The 27,905-nt window shown below is 44.5% G+C and overlaps 1 long non-coding RNA gene across 1 annotated transcript; it reads left to right on the plus strand.

Moving 5' to 3' along the window:
- Window positions 1-27,579, plus strand: LOC118016440. The gene is made up of 3 exons (XR_004680829.1): window positions 1-422; window positions 1,171-1,221; window positions 25,577-27,579. It is a non-coding gene; the product is annotated as an uncharacterized LOC118016440 (long non-coding RNA).
- Window positions 27,580-27,905: the final 326 nt, after the last annotated feature.

Consider the following 27,905-nt stretch of genomic DNA (forward strand, 5'->3'; position numbering starts at 1 on the left):
TGGCTCAGAGAAATGGCCAAACACGCTTTTCCTTAAAATGTTTTTTTCTGTGAACAACACTGACACCCTCTTCTGTCAACTGTGTTGAGTCTGTGTCATGTGTTCAAATTCCAGAAACTCTCATTTCCATGTGTTCCATGTGTTCCTGTGTTGAGTCTGTGTCATGTGTTCAAATTCCAGAAACTCTCATTTGGCTCAAGGCAGCTCTGTGCAGAGATAGTTTTGACGCTTCCCGCCTGGGGCTCCATTCTTCTGGCCACTTCCACAGAACAACTGGGAGCATCACAGGCCCCATTTCAGGGTTCAGAGAGAAGGTTATCCATGAAGGGCAGGTCTGGCCTGATGGGGACATGATCTACAATTGCACCATTCCGCTGGGGGAAATGCAGGCTAAGAAGAGCCCTCTGGTCTAGGCACTAAAGGTAAAAGATAATTTTTTACGTTCTTTTCTCCAAATATAAGTTGTTACTCTAAGTCTAGAGGCAGTTCGGACTGGGGAATGGAGAGGATTGTAGACAGCAGGTGGCCAGAATAAAAGCCCCTTCTCGTTCCTACCACACTCCTGAGGCTTTGCAGAGGCTATTCCAGGGTTCCCTGCTTACGGCCTGGCGCTTGATGCCCCATAGTCTGGCTCCTCCCTCTACCTGCCCAAATCCTACTGCTGACTCCCAGCTTTCCCGGCTGAGACTGGAGCCTGGCCCGAGAGGCCTGTCGCTCACACACAGGTTGGTGAAGGAGCTCATCCAACAGGCCATGATGTGAGGGGGTTTTCACAGGATGGGAGGGACCCAGGGAAGTGGTCCCAGGGGGCTGGTGGGGGAAGGCTGGGGGGGCCTGCCCAGGGCTGCCTGTTTCAAATTCAGGGAGGGTAGGGCTTGGCCAGGGCACAAAGAACAGGCCCAGTGCTCTGTTCACCCAGAAGACACATGTGGTTCCATTCAGATCGCTTTTGGATAATAATGCAGTTTTCTTTTGTTGTTTGGTTTGTTTGTTTGTTTTTTAAGAGTTCACATTTCCTGTGCCCAGGGTTTTCCAAACACCCCCATGCGCTGCCCCTTCCAGATGGAAAGGCCTTTGAAGGAGCGAGTCTCTCCGCCACCTCCCACCCTGAGCAGAAGCTCCAGGCAGCCTAACAATGGGTTTTATTTTAGAGTATTTTCTGTTTTTCAGAGCTGAAAGCACTTGAGAATTTTTTCCTGGTGGAAGTGCAGTCACTTGAAGGTACTTTTGTTTTGAAAGGGAAAAATCAACCAGGGGAAAAGGAGCAAGTGACATTTAGGGGCCTCAGAGATGCCACATTTGGGTATGAGCCCTTTGGGAAGGGCGATGAGGAGAGCGGGGAGCTTCTGGCTGGCTGGAGGACTTTTGGGGAGGGCCTGGCGTCACCTGCATCTGAGTAGCCCTGATCAACACCGAGAGGAGCTCTTTTCATGAAATGTTCCCTGCATTTGTTATGTCCAGTAGGGGCTGGGTAAGAGGCCTAAAGAGAGAAGCCAGTGCTGTCAGGAATGAAGCATTAGGAACTTATCTTACATTTCCCTGCCTGTTCTGTGTGGAACATTATCAGCACGCCCCCTCCTCTGGCAGTTTCCAAGGTCAAGCACTGCCTGGGGCGGGGGCCCTTCTCCCTGGCCTTCCCCGCCCTCGTGGCCCAGCTCAGAAACTCTTCACACTCCATCTTTGTTCACTTCAGAGCTGGGGCATTCTGCAGGACAGAAGTGAGGAAGGCACTGGGAGGATCCCAAGACAGCAGGAGAGGGTGGGGGAAGGGACCCAGGTGACAAGTGCCACTTGTGCATGAGGGGACTATGTCCTAATGACAGCTTCTGGCATCCACTCCCTGCCTGAGCACACATCCCTGGGGGTTCCTGTATCTATTTGAGGGAGCTGAAGGCTCTTTTTGTAAGAAGGGCCCTTGTGGAGTTATCCTCAGCCAAAGAGGAGAACAGTGATAAACACACCACCTCGAGCAGAAAGAGCATCCTCTCCCCCTCCCTGCATTCCTGCTCACACACAAGATGAGAGTTCTGTCTTTTCCATGGGAGGATGCATGGCCCAGGTCTCTTTGTCTCTCCCTCACCTTGAACCTACCTTCTACAAGCCATCCCCCATCATCTCTGCTTGCAGGTGCTGGACAAACCTGGGCACTACCCGGGCCACCACACTCTGTTCCGTGCTCCTGGGCACCCTTTCCTCTACAAGGTGCATGGTGAGCCACAGCTGGCCATGTGGCTGGTGGGCAATGACCCCTTCGCAGCCCCATCTTTCCCCTAGAGTGGATCCCAAAGTCTCAGCCTAAGAGAAAGGAGCAGGAAACTTCTTTATTTCTCCCAGCCAGTTACAGGTCCTCTTGCTGGGGCCCTCCCCCCAGCCAGGAGGGTATGGAGCCCAGTGGTTAACTTTAGAGCAGCCGTGGGAGAGCCCTGGAGGTGCTGGCAGGTGGTGAGGGGCATCTCCTGCCCTTGGTGCATGAGGATGTTTCTGACTTTGCTGACCTGGGTGCTGGAGCGGGATAAGAGACTTTGTAAAACTCTGCCCAGGAAATTCTTATAGTCCGGGAGGTGTGGCTTCTCTCCTTAGAACCCGCTGGTCTGAAATGCTTGTGAGAGATTTGCTGTCCCAAGTGAAACTTCCCAGACAGTCCCATAGATTGCATTTGCAGAAGGGAACTTAATCCCTGACCCTGAAGATAGCTTCCAGTATTGCTGATGTCTACCTTCTGGGAGCCCCTGTCTTGCTAAACCAGAGGGGATATTTTGGGCAACGTGCAGTGAGGGGATTCTGGAAAGGAGATGGGACCAGTCTGTTTGAGTTTTGGGCCAGGACCGTCTTCTGGCTCTGCCTCTCCCAGGGACTCAGCAGGAAGGCGGCACTGGCTTCCTCCCCAGCAGTAAGGTCTCCTGCGGGACTGAGCTTGACCAGGTGGGGCTGACTCAGTCCTCCCGACATGACTTGATGGCCTCTTGAACAGGCAGAGTCCTTAGCATTCACTGTGTCCTTTCAGGCAGAACCCCATGGCTTCACATATCTCTCATCACTCGACAGCTCTCCATGTTCCAAAAGGCTCCTTAGCTTTTCTTGCAGGCTTGCTATGGCCAACAGCTGCTTGCATCACTTTTCGTCCAGTCTTTCTCTTACTGTTACAGCTGAGTCAAAAATCTAGGCAGAATGGAAAAGAAGGAGAGGGCCCAGAACATAGAGAATTTCTCCTTCTTCCCAGTCATTCTTCTGCGATCTACTGCTATCTGCACCAACTACCACAAAACAGCGCTCTGGCTCTTCCAGAACCTCTGTGGATTTTCCCACCCCTACATCCAGAAAGAGTTCAAGAAATGCTGGAGTGGGTTAGTGGTATTCTACCAGGTTTATGAAATAAAGTAAGCAGGCTGCACATGAAATTTCTACCCACAGGAAGCTTTATGACAGCCTCTTTGGAAGCATTCTTTGAGGGGTGTGTCATTTACTAGGAAGCTCATTCTGGATAACGCCATAAAAAGGCTTATCTTAGCGCATATGCCAAATCTTTAATCAAATAACAATGTATAGCTGGAGTCTGCCAAGACTTGCTGGATAAAAGCCACCATGAGTTCTCCCTACAGGGCTATAAGCAGATGGAATCCAATGTATTCCTCACAGTATGAATGAATAACACAGTAAAGAAAGTTCCTTGGTGAATCTGCTATAAGCACCTTAGATGAAAAAAAGATTGTTTCTTCGTATTAATATTTGAGTGTCATAAGGTCATTGCCAACTGGCTGGACTTGCTGCTCGAATGAACAAATGCTGACATTCCAACCTCAAACGCTGCTGCTTCTAAGAAAGCACATGACAGGCTCTCAAAACCAATCACAGACCAGTTGTAAATGACACAGCAGGCAGTGTTTACAGGCTAGAAAAGCGAGGCAAACCATCCATGATCATGCCAGAGGGAAGAGGTATACTTCTTGCACAACATCCCCCATTATTTGATTGTTTCCAGTAGTTCTGTATTTATGAGAAGATGGTCTGTACGCTTTTGCCTGTAAGTATAAATTTTTCAATATGGGTTACTTGGAATGTTGGTTGGTTAGGGAGCACAGCTGACCATTTGGAGGGCCACCTGGTCTAAATTCTAAACTCCTGAAACATAGTCTCCAGAGGCCCACAAAGATTCTGAGGTTCCTAGGGCTCTGAGAAGTAGGTGTAGAGGCTACTGAAGATGCACATCCATCTAACCATCATGTCAACATCCAATTACTTATTTATTCATCAAGAGAGGGTGCTGAGAGATGTCTTTGAATTGGTTTTAGAAAAATGTGTTCCATGGGAAGTTAGCAATTACTGTCTTACTGACAGGAAATAGACATGACGCATTCATGAAAAAGATGGACTTCAGTGAATTAGGACAAAGACTTCCCAACCCAACACGACTGCTCAGCATCTGATTCACATGTTGAACATGAAGTCAGAAGCTATCTTCAAGTTGAAAAAGGCTCATGATGTGAAAGCTGCTTGAGTGCCCCGGAAAAGCATCAAAGAGAGTGACCACCAGGGTTTCCCACGGGACTGCCATGGGATCATGAAGAAGGCACATGGCAGAGGAACAAAGGAACTTATTCTCTCATCTTTGGCCATTGCTTTGGAAGTAGAAGAGACCCAAATGATCAGGAATTTTCCAGCTAGGAAAAGGGGAATTTTTCAGCTTACTATACCAACTTCTTATCAATGTTGATATATATTGTTTCACGTTAATTAAATAATAATATCCTGTGCCAAAAAAGTTGATGAGAAATGGCATACAGAGAAAGAAATACTATCTGATTCAATTTAGTGTTTAATACAAGTAAAATACGTAGCAAACAAGATAGATTATTCATAAAATACTGAATCATACCCTTTCGTGTCTGTAAGAGTTGGCATGAAGGTCATTCATTCATTCAGCAAATGTTTACTCATAGCAGGGGACTTTTTTCTGTGCTGCATGGGGCACCTCATGTTACTTCACGTAGGGCTGATGTCATATGGAAAATGGCCAGTGGTTTTGGTGTCCATTCTGGAGCATGGAAAGAAACATCAATTCATGCCAGACCGAAGAAGCCACCCCCAAGGCCACTGTCCTTAATCGTTCTCTAGATAAGTTATGGTATGATGGTAGCCACTGTGACCTACAAAGCTGAAATGCCAGTGGCTCAAAAGAATGAAGATTACTTGTCTCTCATGTAATAGTTTCCAATGGGTTTTCCCCATCAGTGAATAGCTCTTCTTCAAGCAACAATGCGAGCCCCAGTTCTTTTCCTCTTGTGGTGCTGTCCTTTTCAACTCTTGGCTTTCAGGTTCTCCTTGCTCATCTGCATCAAGCCAAGGGCTGAAGGGCATGGAAGCAGATGTGTAGGAAGTCTTAAAGGGCCAGAACTGCCGTCACACATCACTTCCTCCCGTGAGTCAGAACTCAGTCAATGCCACCTGCCAAGCCACAAGAGATGCTGGGACAGTCTAGCTGTGTGCCAATGAAGAGCAGGGATACAGCGGGCTCTACCACAAAATACATTTCTTGAAAGCTTACAGTGGGCCAAGCCCTGTGCTAAAGCGTAGCACGTTTGAATGGTATGCACGTGTTACATGGACCTCAAGTCACTTGTCAGGTTCACAGCTGGTGTGACAAGTGGCAGAACTGAGACTGGAACCAGGTAGTGTGACTTCAGAACACACATCCTTCCCCACCATAGGGTCTGCTCTGCTCTACACTCCAGTCACACCCCCACCTCCAAAACCTGGTGGGGGGTTGCTCTGAGCACAGCCTACTGCCTCTCTCCCCCAACAGTATTTGCTGTGTGTGTGTGTGTGTGTGTGTGTTGAATGGCTGGTACAGGTACCTTAGGTGAGGTTTTTCTAAAATTCTAGAAATATGTTAAATAAAACGTAATTTAAGAAGAACTACTGGAGAGAAACAAAAAAATCTCTTTGTAAAGACCTCCAGTAAAGGCAACCTCACAGCTTTCTTTGATGATATCTTCATCTCTAACCAGATTAGGAATTTCCTCTTTTTATCTTATGCTTCATGTTCTGGCATAAATTCTGGCTCCCTCTTTACCAGAGATTGAGAACAGCTGTTCTCTTTCCAATTTATTAGATGTAAGATTCACTTTTATTAAGTTTCTTCTTTTTTCTCATCTCCAGGCTGAAAGTATTTCACTTCCTTGCCCCATCTCTCCTCAGAAGCTCTCCATTCTAGGGCTAACAGCATTTTGGGGATGGTCTTGGAGTCCATCCTCCGTTCTGCCACGAGACCTAGGATTGAGCACAGAGCAGTGAGATAGGGCCAGGAGCCATGATGCAAGGCTGCCTCTGCTTCTAACTGTGTGACCCTCGGCATAGAACAGAAACTCTGCGCTTGAGGGTCCTAATCTGAAAGAGAAATGGGTAGGATAATTTATTTCTAAATTTCTTCAACTCTTAAGCTCCTTTGAATGAATCTTGATAATTTTAAAAAATTTATTTATTGTTATGTTAATCACCATACATTACATCACTAGTTTTAGATGTAGTGTTCCGTGATTCATTGTTTGTGCATAACACTCAGTGCTCCATGCAGAAAGTGCCCTCCTCAATACCCATCACCAGGCTAACCCATCCTCCCACCCCCCTCCCCTCTAGAACCCTCAGTTTGTTTTTCAGAGTCCATCATCTCTCATGGTTCGTCTCCCCCTCTGATTTCCCCCCCTTCATTCTTCCCCTCCTGCTATCTTCTTCTTTTTATTTTTCTTAACATATATTGCATTATTTGTTTCAGAGGTACAGATCTGAGATTCAACAGTCTTGCACAATTCACAGCGCTCACCAGAGCACATACCCTCCCCAGTGTCTATCACCCAGTCACCCCATCCCTCCCACCCCACCCCCCACTCCAGCAACCCTCAGTTTGTCTCCTGAGATTAAGAATTCCTCATATCAATGAGGTGATATGATACATGTCTTCCTCTGCTTGACTTATTTCGCTCAGCATAACACCCTCCAGTTCCATCCACGTCATTGCAAATGGCAAGATCTCATTCCTTTTGATGGCTGCATAATATTCCATTGTGTATATATACCACCTCTTCTTTATCCATTCATCTGTCGATGGACATCCTGGCTCTTTCCACAGTTTGACTATTATGGACATTGCTGCTATAAACATTGGGGTGCACTTACCCCTTCGGATCCCTACATTTGTATCTTTGGGGTAAATACCCAGTAGTGCAATTTGCTGGGTCATAGGGTAGCTCTATTTTCAACTTTTTGAGGAACCTCCATACTGTTTTCCAGAGTGGCTGCACCAGCTTGCATTCCCACCAACAGTGTAGGAGGGTTCCCCTTTCTCCGCATCCCTGCCAACATCTGTCATTTCCTGACTTGTTAATTTTAGCCATTCTGACTGGTGTGAGGTGGTATCTCATTGAGGTTTTGATTTGGATTTCCCTGATGCTGAGAGATGTTGAGCACTTTGTCATGTGTCTGTTGGCCATTTGGATGTCTTCTTTGGAAAAATGTCTGTTCATGTCTTCTGCCCATTTCTTGATTGGATTCTTTGTTCTTCGGGTGTTGAGTTTGATAAGTTCTTTATAGATTTTGGATACTAGCCCTTTATCTGATATGTCATTTGCAAATATCTTCTCCCATTCTGTCGGTTGTCTTTGGTTTTGTTGAGTGTTTCTTTTGCTGTGCAAAAGCTTTTTATCTTGATGAAGTCCCAATAGTTCATTTTTGCCCTTGCTTCCCTTGCCTTTGGCAATGTTTCTAGGAAGAAGTTGCTGCCTGTGTTCTCCTTTAGGATTTTGATGGACCCCTGTCTCACATTTAGGTCTTTCCGCCATTTTGAGTCTATTTTTGTGTGTGGTGTAAGGAAATGGTCCAGTTTCATTCTTCTGCATGTGGCTGCCCAATTTTCCCAACACCATTTGTTGAAGGGACTGTCTTTTTTCCATTGGACATTCTTTCCTGCCTTGTCAAAGATGAGTTGACCATAGAGTTGAGGGTCCATTTCTGGGCTCTCTATTCTGTTCCATTGATCGATGTGTCTGTTTTTGTGCCAGTACCATACTGTCTTGATGATGACAGCTTTGTAATAGAGCTGGAAGTCCAGAATTGTGATGCCGCCAGCTTTTCTTTTCTTTTTCAACATTCCTCTGGCTATTCGGGGTCTTTTCTGGTTCCATACAAATTTTAGGATTATTTGTTCCATTTCTTTGAAAAAAGTGGATGGTATTTTGATGGGGATTGCATTGAATGTGTAGATTGCTCTAGGTAGCATTGACATCTTCACAATATTTGTTCTTCCAATCCATGAGCATGGAACGTTTTTCCATTTCTTTGTGTCTTCCTCCATTTCTTTCATGAGTATTTTATAGTTTTCTGAGTACAGATCCTTTGCCTCTTTGGTTAGATTTATTCCTAGGTATCTTATGGTTTTGGGTGCAATTGTAAATGGGATGGACTCCTTAATTTCTCTTTCTTCTGTCTTGTTGTTGGTGTATAGGAATGCCACTGATTTCTGTGCATTGATTTTATATCCTGCCACTTGACTGAATTCCTGTATGAGTTCTAGCAGTTTTGGGGTGGAGTCTTTTGGGTTTTCCACATAAAGTATCATATCATCTGCAAAGAGTGAGAGTTTGACTTCTTCTTTGCCGATTTGGATGCCTTTGATTTCTTTTTGTTGTCTGATTGCTGTGGCTAGAACTTCTAATACTATGTTGAATAGCAGTGGTGATAGTGGACATCCTGACCTTAGGGGGGAAGCTCTCAGTTTTTCCCCATTGAGAATGATATTCACTGTAGGTTTTTCATAGATGGCTTTTATGATATTGAGGTATGTACCCTCTATGCCTATACTCTGAAGAGTTTTGATCAAGAAAGGATGCTGTACTTTGTCAAATGCTTTTTCTGCATCTATTGAGAGGATCATATGATTCTTGTTCTTTCTTTTGTTAATGTATTGTACCACATTGATTGATTTGCAGATGTTGAACCAACCTTGCAGCCCAGGGATCAATTCCACTTGGTCATGGTGAATAATCCTTTTAATGTACTGTTGGATCCTATTGGCTAGTATTTTGGTGAGAATTTTTGCATCCATGTTCATCAGGGATATTGGTCTGTAGTTCTCCTTTTTGATGGGGTCTTTGTCTGGTTTTGGGATCAAGGTAATGGTGGCCTCATAAAAGGAGTTTGGAAGTTTTCCTTCCGTTTCTATTTTTTGGAACAGTTTCTGAAGAATGGGTATTAATTCTTCTTGAAATGTTTGGTAGAATTCCCCTGGGAAGCCATCTGGCCCTGGGCTTTTGTTTTTTGGGAGATTTTTGATGACTGCTTCAATTTCCTTAGTGGTTATAGGTCTGTTCAGGTTTTCTATTTCTTCCTGGTTCAGTTTTGGTAGTTGATACATCTCTAGGAATGCATCCATTTCTTCCAGATTATCGAATTTGCTGGCATAGAGTTGCTCATAATATGTTCTTAGAATTGTTTGTATTTCTTTGGTGTTGGTTGTGATCTCTCCTCTTTCATTCATGATTTTGTTGATTTGGGTCATTTCTCTTCTCTTTTTGATAAGTCTGGCCAGGGGTTTATCAATCTTGTTATTTCTTTCAAAGAACCAGCTCCTAGTTTCATTGATCTGTTCTACTGTTCTTTTAGTTTCTATGTCATTGATTTCTGCTCTGATCTTTATGATTTCTCTTCTCCTGCTGGGTTTAGGCATTATTTGCTGTTCTTTCTCCAGCTCCTTTAGGTGTAGGGTTAGGTTGTGTACTTGAGACCTTTCTTGTTTCTTGAGAAAGGCTTGTATTGCTATATACTTTCCTCTTAGGACTGCCTTTGCTGCATCCCAAAGATTTTGAATAGTTGTGTTTTCATTTTCATTGGTTTCCATGAATTTTTTTAATTCTTCTTTAATTTCCTGGTTGACCCATTCATTCTTTAGTAGGATGCTCTTTAGCCTCCATGTATTTGCGTTCTTTCTGACTTTCCTCTTGTGATTGAGTTCTAGTTTCAAAACATTGTGGTCTGAAAATAGGCAGGGAATGATCCCAATCTTTTGGTACAGGTTGAGACCTGATTTATGACCTAGGATGTGATTGATTCTGGAGAATGTTCCATGGACACTAGAGAAGAATGTGTATTCCGTTGCTTTGGGATGGAATGTTCTGAATATGTCTGTGAAGTCCATTTGGTCCAGTGTGTCATTTAAAGTCTTCATTTCCTTGTTGATCTTTTGCTTAGATGATCTGTCCATTTCAGTCAGGGGGGTTGTTAAAGTCCCCCACCATTATTGTATTGTTGTCGATGTGTTTCTTTGCTTTTGTTATTAATTGCCTTATATAATTGGCTGCTCCCATGTTAGGGGCATAGATATTTATAATTGTTAGATCTTCTTGTTGGATAGACCCTTTAAGTAGGATATAGTGTCCTTCCTCATCTCTTATTACAGTCTTTGGTTTAAAATCTAATTTGTCTGATAGAAGGATTGCCACCCCAGCTTTCTTTTGGTGTCCATTAGCATGGTAAATGGTTTTCCACCCCCTCACTTTCAATCTGGGGGTGTGTTTGGGTCTAAAATGAGTCTCTTGCAGACAGCATATCAATGGGTCTTGTTTTTTAATCCAATCTGATAGCCTGTGTCTTTTGATTGGGGCATTTAGCCCATTTACATTCAGGGTGACTATTGAAAGATAGGAATTTAGTGCCATTGTATTGCCTGTAAGGTGACTGTTAGTGTATATTGTCTGTGTTCCTTTCTGGTCTATGTTGCTTTTAGGCTCTCTCTTTGCTTAGAGGACCCCTTTCAAGATTTCTTGTAGGGCTGGTTTTGTGTTTGCAAATTCCTTTAGTTTTTGTTTGTCCTGGAAGCTTTTTATCTCTCCTTCAATTTTCAATGACAGCCTCGCTGGATATAGTATTCTTGGCTGCATATTTTTCTCATTTAGTGCTCTGAATATATCCTGCCAGTCCTTTCTGGCCTGCCAGGTCTCTGTGGATAGGTCTGTTCCCAATCTAATGTTTCTACCATTGTAGGTTACATATCTCTTCTCCTGAGCTGCTTTCAGGATTTTCTCTTTGTCTCTGAGACTTGTAAGTTTTACTATTAGATGTCGGGGTGTTGACCTATTTTTATTGATTTTGAGAGGGGTTCTCTGTGCTTCCTGGATTTTGATGCCTGTTTCCTTCCCCAAATTAGGGAAGTTCTTTGCTATAATTTGCTCCAATATACCTTCGGCCCCTCTCTCTCTTTCTTCTTCTTCTGGGATCCCAATTACTCTAATGTTGTTTCGTCTTATGGTATCACTTATCTCTCGAATTCTGCCCTCGTGATCCAGTAGTTGTTGATCTCTCTTTTTCTCAGCTTCTTTATGTTCCATCATTTGGTCTTCTATATCACTGATTCTCTCTTCTGCCTCATTTATCCTAGCAGTTAGCGCCCCCATATTTGATTGCACCTCATTAATAGCCTTTTTGATTTCGACTTGCTTAGATTTTAGTTCTTTTATTTCTCCAGAAAGGGTTTCTCTAATAACTTCCATGCTTTTTTCAAGCTCAGCTAGTATCTTTAAAGTGATGATTCTGAACTCTAGGTCTGACATCATACTAATATCCATATTGAGTAGGTCCCTGGCAGTCGTTACTACCTCTTGTTCTTTTTGTTGCAGTGATTTTTTCCGTCTTGTCATTTTGTCCAGAGAAGAATAGATTAATGAGGGAACAAAATGCTAACAGGGTAACAACGTCCCCAGAAAATATACTCTAAACAAATCAGAAAAGCCCTGAAGCAGGGGGAAAAGAAAGGGAAAGAGAAAAAAAAGAAAAAGAAAAAAAAAAGAAAAAGAAAAAGAAAAAGATAAAAACAAACAAAAACAGAACGAAACAAAAGAAAAACAGAATATGATCAAATATGATCAGGCTGGTACATAGATCAGTGTCACACACTAGATTTTGGGTGTATTTTGGTCTGTTAGAAGAAAGTGCCTCCCAAAATCTTAAAGAAAGAAAAACTTATATATGTACAAAAATAAGGGTTGATATGATGAAGGGATGGAATATGACTGTAAAGATGAGAGTTATAAAAATTTTATAAAAGGAATTTATAAGAAGTTGTTTGAAAAAACAAAGAAGAAGATTTAAAAAAAAAAGAAAAAAAGGGAGAGAATGTCATCAGGCAGGAGAGTAGAAAAAAAACATACACTAGAGATTTGGGGTATATTTTGATCTGTTAGAAGAAACTATCTCAAAATTTTAAAGAGAGAACACCTTATATATATATGCCAAAAATATGGGTAACTACTATGAAGGGATAGAGTATGACTCTAAAAATGAAAAATAAATTTTTTTTAAAAGGGATTGATAAGATGTTGGTTGAAAAAGGGAAAAAGAAAAATTCAAAAAAAAAAAAGACTGTTAAAAAAAAATTAACTTTGAAAGACTAAAGAATCTTGGTAAAAAAGCCATGGATTCTATGTGCAGTATTCCCCTAGCGCTGGAGTTCTGCTGTTCTCATTGTTGGGTAAACTTGGTCTTGGCTGGCTGTTCTCGCTGATCTTCTGGGGGAGGGGCCTGTTGCCGTGATTCCTAAACGTCTTTGCCGGAGGCGGAAGTGGCCCGCCCTTGCCGGGTCTGGGCTAAGTAATCTGCTTGGGTTTGCTCTCGGGAGCTTTTGTTCCCTGCAAGCTTTCTGTATGGTTTGGAGGCTGAAAGTGAAAATGGCGGCCTCCCAATCTCCACTCCAGAGGATCTGAGAACTCGGGGCCCTACTCCTCAGTGAGCCCCCAGAGAAAAGCAGTCAGTCACTCCCGGCTCCCCGGTCTCCAGCCACACTCCGTGCTCACCCGGCCCGTGACCGCACGTTTCTATCTCTGGCACCCGACCCTGGGTGGAGTCCCAAACCCAGCAGATCCCTGCGGTGCACTCCCGCACCACTCCTTCTGGGGGAGGAAGAGGAGTCTCCCCGGATCTGCCGCTTGTTGGGTCCCTGCTGGAGGAGCAGTGGCCCAACTGTGCCGCAGATCACGGTTTATGGCAACCCTGGGCTGAGAGCCTGTGCCTCGGCTCTGTCTCTGTAGCCGGCTTCCCCGCTCTGATACCTAGGAGCTCTGCCACACTCAGGCACCCTCGGTCTTTCTGTGACCCCGAGGGTCCTGAGACCACACTGTCCCATGAGGGCTCCACCCCCAGCTTAGCCACCGGAGCGACGTCCCTCAGCGGAGCGGACTTCTAAAAGTTCCGGTTTTGTGCTCTGTGGCTCCATCACTTGCCAGAAGTGGCCAACAGACGCCCCCCCCCCCCCCGCCATCTATCCTCCCGAATATCGCCTCGGATTCACCTCTCCGCATGTCCTACCTTCCAGAAAGTGGTCGCTTTTCTGTTCAGAGAGTTGTTGCTATTCTTTTCTTCGATCTCCTGTTGAGTTTGTAGGTGTTCAGAATGGTTTGATCCCTATCCAGTTGAATTCCTGAGACCAGACGAAATCCAGGTCTCCTACTCCTCTGCCATCTTCCTCTGCCCCCCCGAATCTTAATAATTTTATTCTAATTTTTATCTTGACTTAAAGCATACCAACCCCTAAAAGACAAAAAAAATATCTTTGTTAAAATAAAGTTCTGAGTCACTTGATTTTGCACCTCTGGGTGCTGGAATCTTGACCAAACATCAAGTAAGTCTTGTCCAGTTTAGATATTTGTATTTGATCATCCTGTGTGTGTGTGTAACTCAGATGATTCAAAGTCAAATATAAAATCCATGATTCAAAAGTCAAATATAAAAATGTATAGATTGAGGAGTCTGACTCCCACACATCTTCCCTTCCACCCTGTTCTCTAACAGCCCATGATTTCCTCTCTATCACTACTTTTATCTGTTTCCCATATATTATTCCAGTGATGCTTTATGTAAATGTGAACAACACACTCTCTCTCTCAAAAACAAAGAATGTGAGAAATATGTTCTTGTCCTTCTCCATTATTATTATTATATTATCTGCGCCTTTCTTTTTTATATTTATTTTTGATTTTTGATTGTGATACAGTTGACATATAATGTTATATCAGTTTTAGGTGTATAACATAATGATTCAATATATGTGTATTTTGTGTTATGATCACCACAATAAGACTAATTAACATCTATCATCACACATAGTTACAGTTTCTCTTCTTGTGATGAGAACTTCTAAGATCTACTCTCTTCACAGCTTTCAAATATACAATACAGAATGGTTAACTCTCTGTCACACTGCTGTACATTATATCCCATGACTTATTTATTCTATAACTGGGGGTTTGTACATTTTGACCACTTTCACCCACTCCCACCCTCCTGCATCTTTCCTTTTTCACTAGGCTCTGGCATCTTCCCACATCTCTCTTTGAATGGTATCCTCACTGTTTTTCATAGCTACATAGTATTCCATTGTGTGGATGTATCAAGATTCATTCAACTCATCTCCTGTAGATGGATACTTGGCTTGTTTCCAGTCTTTTGTCATTACAAACAATGCTGCAATAGATAACTGTAAATATGTGCGCAATTCCTTCTGTAGGATAAATTACCAGATGTAGAATTGCTAGGTCAAAGAGTAAATGCCCTTGAAGTTTCACTAGATTTTGCCAAATTGCCCTTCATGGGGTTGTATCATTCTTACATTTCCACCCTCGGTACAGGAGAGTGCTGTCTTTCCACAACCTCCCCATTGGGTGGATTGTAAAATCTTTGGACTTTTGCCAATATGATAAGTGAGAAATGGTAACTCAGGATGGTTTAGATTTTATTTTCTTTTATTAAGAACAAGGAGGGCGCCTGGATAGCTCAGTCGGTTAAGTGCCTGCCTTCAGCTCAGGTCATGATCCCAAGGGTCCTGGGATCGAGCCCCACACCTGGTTCCCTTCTCAGCAAGGAGCCTGCTTCTGTCTCTCCCTCTGCCTGCCACTGCCCCTGCTTGTGCTCCCCCCCTCTCTCTCTGTAAAAAAAAAAAAAAAAAAAAAACCCTACAAAACAAAACAAAACAAAACAAAAAACCCCACAAAAAACAAAACAAAAAAACCAAAAACAAGGAACTCAGAGTGCTTTGAAAGTAGCAAGCAGATTTGTTGAGAATGACAGAATCACACCATGGTAGGAACTGTATTTGATTTACTACTTAAGCTCTAAACCAGAGGTTCTCCAGCTGGCTGCACAGTGAAATCACCTAGGGAGCTTTTTAACAAGTGTGGGAGCCTGGTCCCACCCCACACCAATGAAAGCAGAGCCCTTGGAGACACTGCTTCTGCTCATTGTCCCTAAAACTAAAGTTCTCTGGGTCCTGTATCTGCCTTTTCTCTAGCTGTGTCATCTGTGTGGCATCTGGGACCAGCTTCCATATTCTCCTTTTCCTTGGCTATGGAGGAACATTCTAAGTCTTTTTTGTAGCGAGCATCGCTTCCTGCTTGGGAACAAAGTTGCAAATAGACTCCATTGAATGGCATGTCCCAACAAGCCCCAAGTAGCCCGTCAAGCACCCGCGGTCGAGCATTAGCCGTTCAGGCTTTCCTGCCCAAGGCCTGCAGGCTCCACCAACACAGAGCGGTAGGATCCAAGGCTGGCTCACGTTCACTCTTATGCTTCTGTTCTTCGAGCACATTTCCAGCTTTAGCTAGTGTAGAACCACTCTAGATTTTCAGAACATATTCCAAATGCAAATAATCTATCTTGATAACATGTATGTATGAATGCCAATAAACGGATACTCATATATATTATAGAAATAAAATTGCAAAGCTCCACGGCACCAATTTCAAAACCATCTCCCATAACCAAGAACTATGGCTTAGGAATTTAGCCAAGTGGTAAAACCTTGGCCACATCTCTAGTACACCTTCCGAAACTACGGTGGCTGGAGGGGCTAAGATTCTGGTCTTTGAGGGCCAAGGAGACTTCAAGATTTGATCCAAGTGGTACACAGATTAGAAGTGGTAAGATGTTGCTGCCCTTCTCCCTCATGCCCTATAGAAAAAACAGTTCCATTCTTTGTCCTTCAAGCAGGGGAAGCCAGTTGGTCTCAGCAAGGGGGGTCCTTGTGGGGGTGTGGGAGAGAAAAAGGCACGGAGTGTGTCTTTCAGGGCAGGAGGGAGCTGTCCTTCAGGTCAGAGGTATCTAACTCTTGCAGTCTTGGGGTTGCCCTGGGGTTTGCATGGATTCAAATTAGCTGCAAAATTGGCCTGCAGTGAGTATGGAGGCAGAAGTCTGGCATGAACACCCAGAGAGTTTGCAGAGGGCACCTCACAACTAAACAGCCTTGGTTCCATCCAACTTTAGCCACTCAGTGTTCTTTGATGGCAAAGACCAGTGATAATCTGCTCATGTGGTAACACCCTCTGAAGGGTATCTGGATCAAGTCAACCAGGAATAAGGGCATTTATCAAATGAATTTGGGATAGTAAGTGGGGACTCTATCTACAAATAACTGATCATTTTCCATTCTTTTTCCAATGTATTCATGATGCCCACATTTTATTTCTGACAACTTCTATGGCTTGGAAAGATGGTGTTAAGAGTTTGAAAATGAGCAAAACTATCCTTACTGTCTTCAAGGTCACAGACTTCACTACCAAGAGAACAGGGACAAGTTCATTCCCATGGAGGGAATGGCTCTTCCCTCTCCTTTGGCTCTCATCCAGAAAAAATGGTCCTCGCTTTTGAGGCTGTCACTGTGGCAGGTCGAACAACTGTGTGGAGAGATGTAGAAGGCCAGTGAGTAGGGACACATGCTGCACTTGGATTGTTCAGAGCAGTGATGGAGGCCCCTGGGGACCACCTCGCCCAAAGCGGAGCCCTGACCTGGGTGTGTCAGCAGGGCTAGTTTCCCAGGACCGAAAACACCCAGGAATAAAGACCACAGATTTCAGTGGGCAGTGTTCTGAATTCAGAAATTTCTTTAAGAACAGAGAATATGTGAAGTCATATCTGGGGATCAAACAATAAAAGGGGGGTAATTTTTGAAGCAATGGGGCACAATTTACTTGCCACCATAAAAGTCCCTGAAAAGATGTTGTCAAATGTCCAGTGTCCTTCCATGATGCACAGAGTAGACTTTCATTCCTTGTGAGCTTTCCAAGGGGGGGAATAGCAGACAGGCCAGTTGTTCAGCATCACAAACTCAAAATAGTTATATTAGCTGTTTTTAAAACTGTTTTACCTGGTTATTTGGACACCCACAAAGCCCAAACCAAATATTCGCCTGGTTTTCTTCTGGTAGTGTCTAGAAAAAATGATTTTTTTTTCTTTTTGGCCTCTTCTTGACCTCCCTTTTCCCCAGTGCTAGTTATGTGATGGCCAGCCTTTCATTCCGAGTAATTGCTTGGTAGTACCAGACGCTGCTCTTTCCCACAGCGTGTCTCCCTTCTCTATGACTCTGAGACAAAGGGAAGTGACATTTCTCAGGAAAAAAGTTGGAAAATTAGAACCCAAAGAAGTGTGCCGCTCGGTGACCTGAAGGTTCTGGGAGGTGCCAGATCCACTTTCTGCATCCAGGGTTTCCCTTTCCCGGTCCCCAGAGAGAAATGCCACCTGTGCAATTTTCTGCATCTCATCCCAAATTCATGGAGGTTCTCATTATATTTTCAATATGAAACCTCAGCATTCAAAACTAACCACTTCAGGGAAATCCAAATCAAAACCACATTGAGATACCATCTTACACCAGTTAGAATGGCCAAAATGGACAGGGAAATAAACATCAAATGTTGGAGAGGTTGTGGAGAAAGAGGAACCCTCTTACGCTGTTGGTGGGAATGCAAGTTGGTACAGCCACTCTGGAAAACAGTGTGGAGGTGCCTCAAAAATTTAAAAATAGAGCTACCCTATGACCCAGCAATTACACTACTGGGTATTTACCCCAAAGACACAGATGTAGTGAAAGGAAGGGCCCTATGCACCCCAATGTTCATAGCAGCAATGTCCGCAATAGCCAAACTGTGGAAAGAGCCGAGATGCCCTTCAACAGATGAATGGATAAAGAAGATGTGGTCCATATATACAATGGAATATTACTCAGCCATCAGAAAAGATGAATACCCAACTTTTACATCAACTTGGATGGGACTGGAGGAGATTATGCTAAGTGAAATAAGTCAAGCAGAGAAAGTCAATTATCATATGGTTTCACTTATTTGTGGAACATAAGGAATAACATGGAGGACATTAGGAAAAGGAAGGGAAAAATGGGGGGGGGGATTGGAGGGAGAGATGAACCATGAGAGACTATGGACCTGAGAAACAAACAGGGCTTTAGAGGGGAGGGGGGAGGGGGGATTGGTTAGCCTGGTGATGGGTATTAAGGAGGGCACGTACTGCATGGAGCACTGGGTGTTATACGAAAACAATGGATCATGGATCACTATATCAAAAACTAATGATGTATTGTATGGTGACTAACATAACATAATAAAATTAAAAAAAAAAACAACTAACCATTTCAGGATGAAAATGAAAAGATATGCAAGCCTCTGTTAACAGGAATAATTAGAGGAACAGAATCCCCAGCTGCACCAACTGCTCCCTTCCCTTTGAGGATGAGGACAGGCCAGAAAACCTGGTTCACGCCCAGAACCTTCCCCTGGCTCTCCTTGAGGCCCTGGCCAAACGGCCTTCTGAACCGTCCTGGAGAGACCCTTCTTTTTTTTTTTCCAGCAGTCCTGATGGGAAAGGCAGGGGTTTAGAAACTTCTGCAGGCCAATGCCTACACTTTTCAAGTTTACCTGGTGTCCTTGGCTTCCTTGAGGAAGGAGCACAGGCATGATTGCGTTTCAAGTGTGGCCCAAGGCTCAGCCGTGTCACACGCCAGGACTCTGCACTTCTGCCTGCCAAAGGAGTTTGTCCAGCATTTAAATTAGGTGGAATTTCACAGAACCAGCACACAGATAGGTTTTTAAATAAAATGTTTTTCCAGAGAGAGTTGTCCGTACCTATGGGGAAATGCCCTGAGCTTTTCCAGGGAGGAGCCGGCCAGACACCCAGCCCCGTGGGATTCCCAGCCAGGCCTTGTGCGGAGGTTAAGGACAGCTTTCGGGAGCAGCACCGCGAGTTCAGGAATTGAACAGGCGCCAGACAGGTGTTATTCGGTCCAGAATTGTCACAATCTTTGTTATTTGCCTCATAAATGTGCCCCCTACCTCGTTTACTTTTAGTCATGAGAAACCTCCTTCCCTGAGGGACCATTAGTGGGAAAGAGAGGCTGATTTCAGATATGGTTGCTGGAGGAGGTAACTGATAGCCCATCTACCCGGCCCCGGCGCAGGCCAACGGGGAAGCTCTGAGGACGCAGCCTGCGTGGGAAGGGTGGCTGATGCCAGGGACGTGGAAGTCGGGGCACACCATGGGCCTATGAGTGACCACCCGGGGAGGCCAGCAGGTACACTTTGGGTGTACGGTTTGCAATCCACAGAGGGTGAAGACATGAAGGCCCTTCATGACATTTTGGTTGGAGATCCAGAATTTGGCTTTATTTTCTATCACCATGGTGAAAGGAGCAGAAGTTGTAATTTGAGAAGTGAAATTCATCAACACATGGAGAGTAAAAAAAAAAAGCGAAGTGTAAATAAACTATTCTTGGGGAGGTCGTGTGGGGGAGTTGTTGTTTTTTTTTTTTTTTGAAGCATGGGCTTGGAGCCCATGACTCATTGTGCTTTACTCTTAGCCCTGCCACGTAGAGGTGGTGAGAATTGCACTCTGGGTCTCAGTTTGCTTGTCTTTCAGGTGGGAAAATTATACACGACTTATGAGAGACCTGTGGGTATTGTGTATGAAACTATCACTTCATAGTTGCTCTTCTTTCAATGAATGAAAGACTTTAAAATTCAGTTTTCTGCTTTGCCTAGCTCAAATCTCCTTTGGTTCAGTCCTTGTTAAAAAAGCCTTTCTAAAATGCATTCATGCATTAATTCTGACTTCCTCTGATTCATTCAAAAAGTCAACATGCAATTCCTCTATTATGAAGATTCATTCGTATTGTCCTGTACTGTGAATGTAAGAGATCTGGGGAATTGAGATGGACATGAGTTGTAAGGAACTGTAGATATTTTAAAATTCTGTTCCCAGTTTTCTCATTTATTTCTTTTTCTGGAAATTTAGTAACATAAATAAAAATGTAATTATTTAAGAATTTTTATTGAATTTAAGTTAATTGAGCTTTTGTCATACATAACCATCTCATTATCTGCCTGCTTGTCTAATATTTATATGCAACTAAATCTATCAACTAGGATGAGGTTATGCTTTGGGTACAATTTGATTATGTGTCTAGAAGTTATTTCATGACATTGGTGAACCTGATTTGTACATCATTTATAGAATGGAAAGATTTAAAATCCAGAGAGAAAAGACAAATAGACTGTTTCCTCATTCTGTCCATCAGCATTTGCTGAGTCACATTGAACTCTTTGCATTGGATGCTGTCAGATCTGAAGTGGTACTGGTCATGGGAGGAGCAGATTGAGGGAGATATTTGACCATCTCATCATTCTGACCAGGAGCACATGTGGGTTGTGGAAAGGCCTCCTTCCGGGGTTCCTAAAAGAAGGGGGAGCCCCCTTGGAAGTGGCAGTGGGGAAAATTGGGCATGCCATTATCTGTCAGATCCACCTGCTGCTCAGGTCTGGCTGAAAATATGACGTCTGTGAGGGGTGAGCTGAGTGTATGCATTCTTCTCATACTCAAGAGTTTTCCCCCTATAGGTCACAAGCTGTTTGTGGGTAATAAATACATGGATTAGCATTACCAAAAATGAATGAGGAGAATAGAAAGTATCTGAGTGACTTCTGTGTAGTGAGGCTAAGTATTATGTTACGAAACTTGCATTTCAGTTGTGTGTGTGAGTGTATGCCTGTGTTCTGGGTTGTGACATAAAATATGCTTCTTGCTAGTCAGGGTCAAACAAGATTAAAATGTCAGAGTTGGCAATGGGTTTCCCAGTGGAGGTGGTTGGAATGGACTTTATCTCCTCTAAATCATGAATGCAAGATTTTACAAATATGTGACAAATGACACACTAATCCTATACAACATTCCTTCATATGCTCCTGGAGCAAAACGGAGAAAGATTATGATGGTCAGAACTCTGTTGTCCATGAAAATAGAAGAGGCTAACAATTCAGAGCAGAGGACAAAGCTCTACCTATAAGGGAAAGCCTTCTTTTGTGGGGGAGGGGACAAGAATAATACTTTGTGTTCTCAAGGCAAGTACTATTATTCATCATCTTGATGGATCATCTGCTTTCCAACATCTCCTTGAATGCATCGCTCCAAATGACAGAATGTCCAAACTTTCTTGAAACGTTTTTAAACCTACACCTTTTTATTTAATGTTAGCATTTCCAACAAAATCCTGGAATCATTTCAGCTTCCATTCCAGACGTCAACATATACAGTTCTTCATTCCAGATTCAAACAAGCTAACCAGCATAAACATTAAAATAGTTTAGTCCTGGGAGCCCTAGACGGGAGGCAGGAGAAGAGCAGAGTCCTCACCTCACCTCCCCTGCCCTTGTGTCCTCTGCTGGTCATCTCCCCTCCTCCAACCTCCTGTCCTAAGCCACAGATTGAGAAGGTGGGCCCACTTTGGACCATCTCTAAAGCTCTTCTCCACTGCAACCCTTCCCTTCTCTAGACAAATTAATTGTTTTGTTTTTTATGTCCAGGAACAACAGGCTCCACCCACTTCCTTTCTCTCTTGCATTTTCTGCTTGAGTGTGGCTTAAAGCACAGGCTTACCCTTGTCTCCAGGACAAGATAAGCTTCTGATGGCTGGTAGTAATACACATCTCATTGGCACACATTGGAGCCATATGGCCTGCTTTGGAGGTTGAATAAATGCCAGGATTGGTTTAACTGGGTTATTTGGAATGAAGGATATTGTCTGTATTTACAAATTATTTAGTACTGGTAAGTATCTTTTCTCCCAGAAATGTAAACCATTTTTTCAAGCTACCCTTCCATTCTCTGTAAATTCTCTTAATCTCATTCAGTGTAGAACAACTCTAAGGCTTTTGACTCCAAGATATAAAAAGAAAAGAACCTAATAAAAATCACAGAATGTCAGCCTAGTGATCCCCCATATCAGTTTATCTCTGACTCGGGTGCTGGGAGATGTGTGCTGGGTGAGTACTGCAGTTTTCCTATGTGACGTTGATCTCCAAATATCAGTGATGCCTACAGAATATTCTCAAATTTCCCTTAAGACCCTATTAATTAGGTCTAGTATGCATGAATTTATCTGAATCCATTTTGAATCTATTTATAATTTCCCCTGACATCCTCAGTGTAATTTGCTCCATATGTTTATAGCCTGCGTAGTAAACAATATTTTCCTTCTATTTGTCACCAAGACAACCTCCTTCAAACTTTAAGGATTCTCTGTCTTTTTGCTTAGTGTTTGTGACTGAGCTGGGCTTTCCTATAGCATCTTCATCCTGTTGCCTTGCAGCCTCTGTTCCCAGGCAGCAGAGTCCCCCACCCCAGCCCCCGCTGGGGTAGAGAGGGACATTCATGTCCCTCTCTCTCTGGACTTTTTGTGAAATGTTCTTCTTGATGCTTGTGGGCAGAATTAGCCACAGAATTCTACAGACAAGCCTTGAGATTTATGCTTTCAGAAGAATAACTTCTTTTGCTTTTAGAACCAGGTTTCTTTGACACAACGACCCAGAGTCATGTCTGGGTTATCAGTTAAAAACTCATGTCAGTTATCATTCTGTCCAAAATAGACCTCACGCTTGACCAGTGAGGGCCCTAGCCTATCCAACTTAACAAAATAACTCACTGAAGATCTATTGTAAGTCTACTCTGAGAGAGTTCTCTACTCATAACAATCTCATATTCTAGTTGAGAAACTATGCACACATGCACACACACACGAACATTACGAAGGAGCCAGGGTTTCAACTAAGTTGGAAAAGATTTGGTAGAATCTAAATGAACAACAAAAGATTAAGGAAAGAAAACTTGTTAGATGTCCCCTAGTCTTCATTGCCACAAATGGAAGCAGGAATGACCATTTCCATTAGCCACGATGCAGAGACAGACTCAGAGAGGTTGACAGTCTGCCCAAGGCCTGATCCTGCCATGCCCTTTGGCTGGCAATATCGGATCCTGTTCTCCAAGGCCCTCATGACAGAGAATTCAACGTGAACCTTTTGCCCTGACCTGCCTTGCATTGTGCTTCCTGAATTTTTCCTGATCTTCCCGGCTTCTGACATCCTGAATTGCTTTCCCAGTTTTGGTTTTGCTGCCCTTGTGACCCAACACTTGGTTCTGCGCCCCAAGTGTGCGGTCTCTGTGTTCCTTCCCCATCATGGCATGGACTGCATGCGTGGCCACCGGGTCAGACCTCATCCTAATCCTGCTCATGGGACCTGACTTTTATTCCAGAAATGGAACTCTGACCTATTGGATTGTAAAGTCTGTGTTTTTCCCCTTGATCCACATCACCTCCAAGGGAGGAATGACAGGAGATATCAGGTAGCAGAGAACACATAATGCATGGTGGCTTCCAGCTCAAACCCTTAGGAACACGTTGGCTGTTCCTCATTTGCTTTCATGGGCCAGAAAAACACAACATGAAAGTTGTCCAAGAGCTATTGAAGTGGAAAAAAATACCCAATTTCTTTATTTTTCTAAATCAAATAAAATCTGACTTAATTCCCTATGCAGCAAGCTTAGAAAAAAATGAGCTATTAGTCTCTTTTTGGGGCTTTCTCTGCCTCTATGTCCCTCTTCCCTGCTCCGGCTCCACCTTTGGATCATACCAGACACTGGAGAGGACCCATCTTGTGGCTTCTGCTCTGCTGTGGCGCTTTCCCTGAGCTCCCTGATGCACCTGCGGGTGGGCCGTTCTTGGATCACTCCTAGTCAGGCCAGGAAGATCCCCTTGTAGTCCCTGAGAGAGATGGGGTACTGTACTCACCGGTTCCATTTTCTTCCCTGGCACACATACATTCCAGCTTGTGTCACAGTGCAGTTGGGGTTAAGAGACTGACTCCCACCAATGGGATGTGGCAGAAGTGATGTAGCTCACCTCCCAGAGTGACCACAGAGCCCACGTGACCCTCTACACCAGCTCCATCTGACAGAACTTTCTGCCAGGATAGAAACATTCCATATCTGTACCGTCCACTATGACAGCCACTAGTCTTCTGGCATGGAAGACCTGAATTTTTAATTATATTTAATTTTCATGAACTTAAACTCAAATAGCCACATGTGGCTAGTGGCCATCATACTGGGCATTAGAAATCTATCCCCTCATCCCCCTTCTGCAGTGACCTGGGAAGTCATGTGTTCTAGAAGGCACAGCTGCAAGATGGAAGCTGCCCAGGTCCTCAGGTCACCACATGGAGGCCAACTGCCCAGGAAAGTTGGTAACTTAGAGCAGCTTGACTCACTTTGTGTGCCATGTGAAACCTCCACGTTTTTGGGTGTATTTGTTAATGCAGCGTGACCTGACTTGTCCTGACTATGGCAGGTCCCGGGGCCTCACAGGTTCCTCGCCCCCCCAACTCCGTTGCCATCCCAACTGAGTCAGCTCCAACCCAGCCCTCCAGCCAGCTTTGACCCCTGCCCCCAGGGAGCCCACATCCGTGCCCCTGCCCTGTTCCTTTCCTGTTCCTTCGCTGCTCAATCCCTTCCCTCTTCAACTTTCCATCTGCCAGACTTTATCCACAGCTACGCTAGGGCAACCTGGCTTGCTTATCCTCAGTGGGCCTAGACCATAGGGATAAAAAAAAAAAAAAAAAAAAGGTCTATTTTGTTTTTTTTTACACTAAGCCCTGCCTAGCAACTTCTCTTTTTTCTTTTTTTTCAGCTCTATTCTTCCGTAGAGTCTGCCACTGAGAAAAACAAAGTACAAAATTTCTCAATAAGTACTATACTGCATTAAATTATTAATAAATCATCTAGTTTTAACTACAATTGCAGAGCTCTGGGAGTGGAGATAAGGGAAGAAATTATTTTCCTTTATTTGTGCCAAGTTGGCACTTCTGTCAAAGGCCTGAGATGCTGGCATGGGAAGTTCTGCAGAAAAAAATTATTTAAAAGTATAACCCAGCTGGGGCAGGCCACAGAGAGCTCAGCTCACACCTGACACCCGCCCTAGGCTGAAATCAGCATCCCACAGAACAAATCCCATCCCCACAGGGCCTTAGGAAGAAAGGCATATATGTTACTGAGACTTTCAGTCAGGTTTCTTGGAGAGACAGAGAAGAAAAATCACAGGCCATCCCTCAGAGTACAAGAAACTCCCCATCAAACATTTCTTTTATTCCCCCCAAAGTTTCTCCCCCTTGCGGGCCTCTCAAATTCCCTCCTAACACTCTGAACAACTTCCTTTCTCCCTCAACTTGAGGCCCTCACTCAGCAAAACAACACCTCCCCAGAGCCGGTCCAACAGTGAGGACGTTGCCTCACACATGTCCTTTGTGAGGGGGGCTCGCCCACCCCCGCACCCACCGGAAGCGGTTCCACAAAACAAGTAATACGACCTCCCTATTGTTAGAGAGGGATGTAACCGTTGTAAGCGCGGCCTAACCATCTGCCTTTCTCTTCCTTTCAGATGGTCTCATGCCACCACCCGGGTGAGGGAGCACCCCGCCCTGTGAGCCGCTGCCGCTGAAGCCCTGGGATCTGGTCCTTTGAAGGGGGCCCCACTTTCTTGACCCGCGCTGTTTGTCCTGCGGCGGCCACAACACAGCGCCGGCCGGTGCCCTGCCCCTGTGAACCTGCAGCTTTGCCTGCAGCTGGTGGAAGGAAGCTTGTTCTCCCCAGGCCGCCATTTCCGCTCCATCGCTCATTGTTCCTAGAGTTAGTTACCACATTGGTGGTTCAAAGCCATAATCTTCTTTTGCTCTCATTTTGGAGTCCGTGTTTTCCCCATCCGCCTCTATTATCCTGAGAGCCTTATTTTTCCTCTTGATCCAAACCAAACACTGTTTATCAGTCATAGGAAGGGCTTTGCAGGGTTCCTGCCCACAGTGCAGAATGATACACAGAGCTTCCTGTGCAAGCGTGGCCCTGCGCCAACACCGTGGAACAGGCTGCGGGGGCAGGTCGGAGTCATAGACTGCAATGGGCTGTGCCAGGGCCAGGGAGACACATCTGGCCTTGCTCTGCCTGTCCCTGGGGGGGGGGGCAAAGAGGGCCTCAGACACAAATGTCAAAGCCCAAGTGCCTGGACCTTTCGCAGGGAGGACCCAGTGTGCGTTGAGCCTGGCTCCATCAAGAACAAGCGGAGTGATGTGGAGCGGTGCACGTCTTAGAAGCGTGCATGCTTCCAAAGCTGCTCATTGAAGCATGACGAAACACATAGGACATTCCATTCTTAGAGTTCACTGGAACCTAAGGGCTTGGGGTGGGTCATCTTGAGCACTGCCCTTTGAGGGGTAGTGTTGTGAAGGGCTCCTGCCTGATCGATGAGGAGAAAGGCTTCCTTCCCACCCCGTGCCCCCATTTAGCAGGCATGTGACCCCGTGAAGTTCCCTTATCTGCCAGCATCTCAGTTTCCCTGTCTGTATGTCGAGGAAGGCGGACTCAAGGTCCACCACTCTGCGAATTATCTGTATTCTGGGCATTCTGTAGAGTACTCATTAGATGCTGACAGAGAATATTCAGGAGGCGTGGCTCACAGAGCAAGGAGTGGCCATTTATTGAGTCACTCCTGTGTTGTAGGGACAACGATGGGCACTGGGAATACAAGGGCAGCTAAGATGCAGTCTTTACCCTTGAGAAGATCATAGTCCAGTATAGGAGACACAAGCAGACAGTCATGATTCCATGTGTAAATGGCATACGATATAGAGGTAAGTACAAGGTGCTTATAGAAGCATAAAGAAGGGATGTATTGCTGCCTCAAGAAGTGAGGGTGGTTTTCTAGAAAAGTTTGATCTCCCTCTTGAGCAAGAACACATTGCCAGGCAGAGAAGGGACTGAAGGAGGCAGGGGAGGTGTGTTTCAGGAAGAGGGAGCCACCTGAGAGAATTGTACTTGGAAAATGACCATTGTCTTCCCACCCACCAACAGTGGCTGCTACCCACATTTGTGCCATGGGAACCCAGCCCCAGGTCATGGCTGAGTGGATGAGGTGTAGATATCTGTTTTCAAAGCAACTAGTTTAGAGCTCATTCTGGGTTCTATGACTTGTGGCCTGGATTGAGAAGCCAAGCTAGCCAAGTCAGTCATTGCTCTGGATTCTGAAATTGGGAACCGGAGACTGCTGGGCTTATCTGGGGGAACTGAGAGGATGAGTTTACATGAATGGGGGAGCTGAGGGAGTGTTGGGGTTGAACCTGGGTGTGCAAAGTCATGAGGGAGAATGAGCCACGGGGGAGTGGAGTGGGAAGGAGAGATGAGGAAGGAGAGGCCTTACAGGGGGAAACAGAGTTCCTGTGCATCTTCTTCCAATGGGAGACTCTGAGAGGGGATCAGCCTCCAGTTATAGGAAACTTCTCATTTCTGTTCTCAGGAGTCCTGTCATTTTTACTGGGATTCTTTTATTTTCTTTGGATTTAATCTTACAAAGTTAAAAAAAAATAATTATATAGACAAAATTTTTTTAAAGGTTTATTTATTTATTTATTTGTTTATTTATTTATTTGAGAGAGAGAGAGAGAATGAGCAGGGGAAGTGGCAGAGAGAGAGAGAATCTTTCAAGCAGACTTTGCTGAATGTGGAGCCCAACTTGGGGCTCGATCCCATGACCCATGAGCCAAAACCAAGAGCTAGATGCTCAATGGACTGAGCCACCCAGGTGCCCCTATAGACAAAATTTTTTAATTGAATTGAATTTTTAAAAAAGATTTTATTTATTTATTTGCCAGAGAGAGAGAATGTGCACAAGCAGAGGGAGTGGCGGACAGAGGGAGAAGCAGGCTCCCCGCTGAGCAGGG

The sequence above is a fragment of the Mirounga leonina genome, unplaced genomic scaffold, assembly GCF_011800145.1.
Source record: "Mirounga leonina isolate KUSES-001 unplaced genomic scaffold, KU_Mleo_1.0 Mir_167, whole genome shotgun sequence".
Classification (NCBI taxonomy): domain Eukaryota; kingdom Metazoa; phylum Chordata; class Mammalia; order Carnivora; family Phocidae; genus Mirounga; species Mirounga leonina.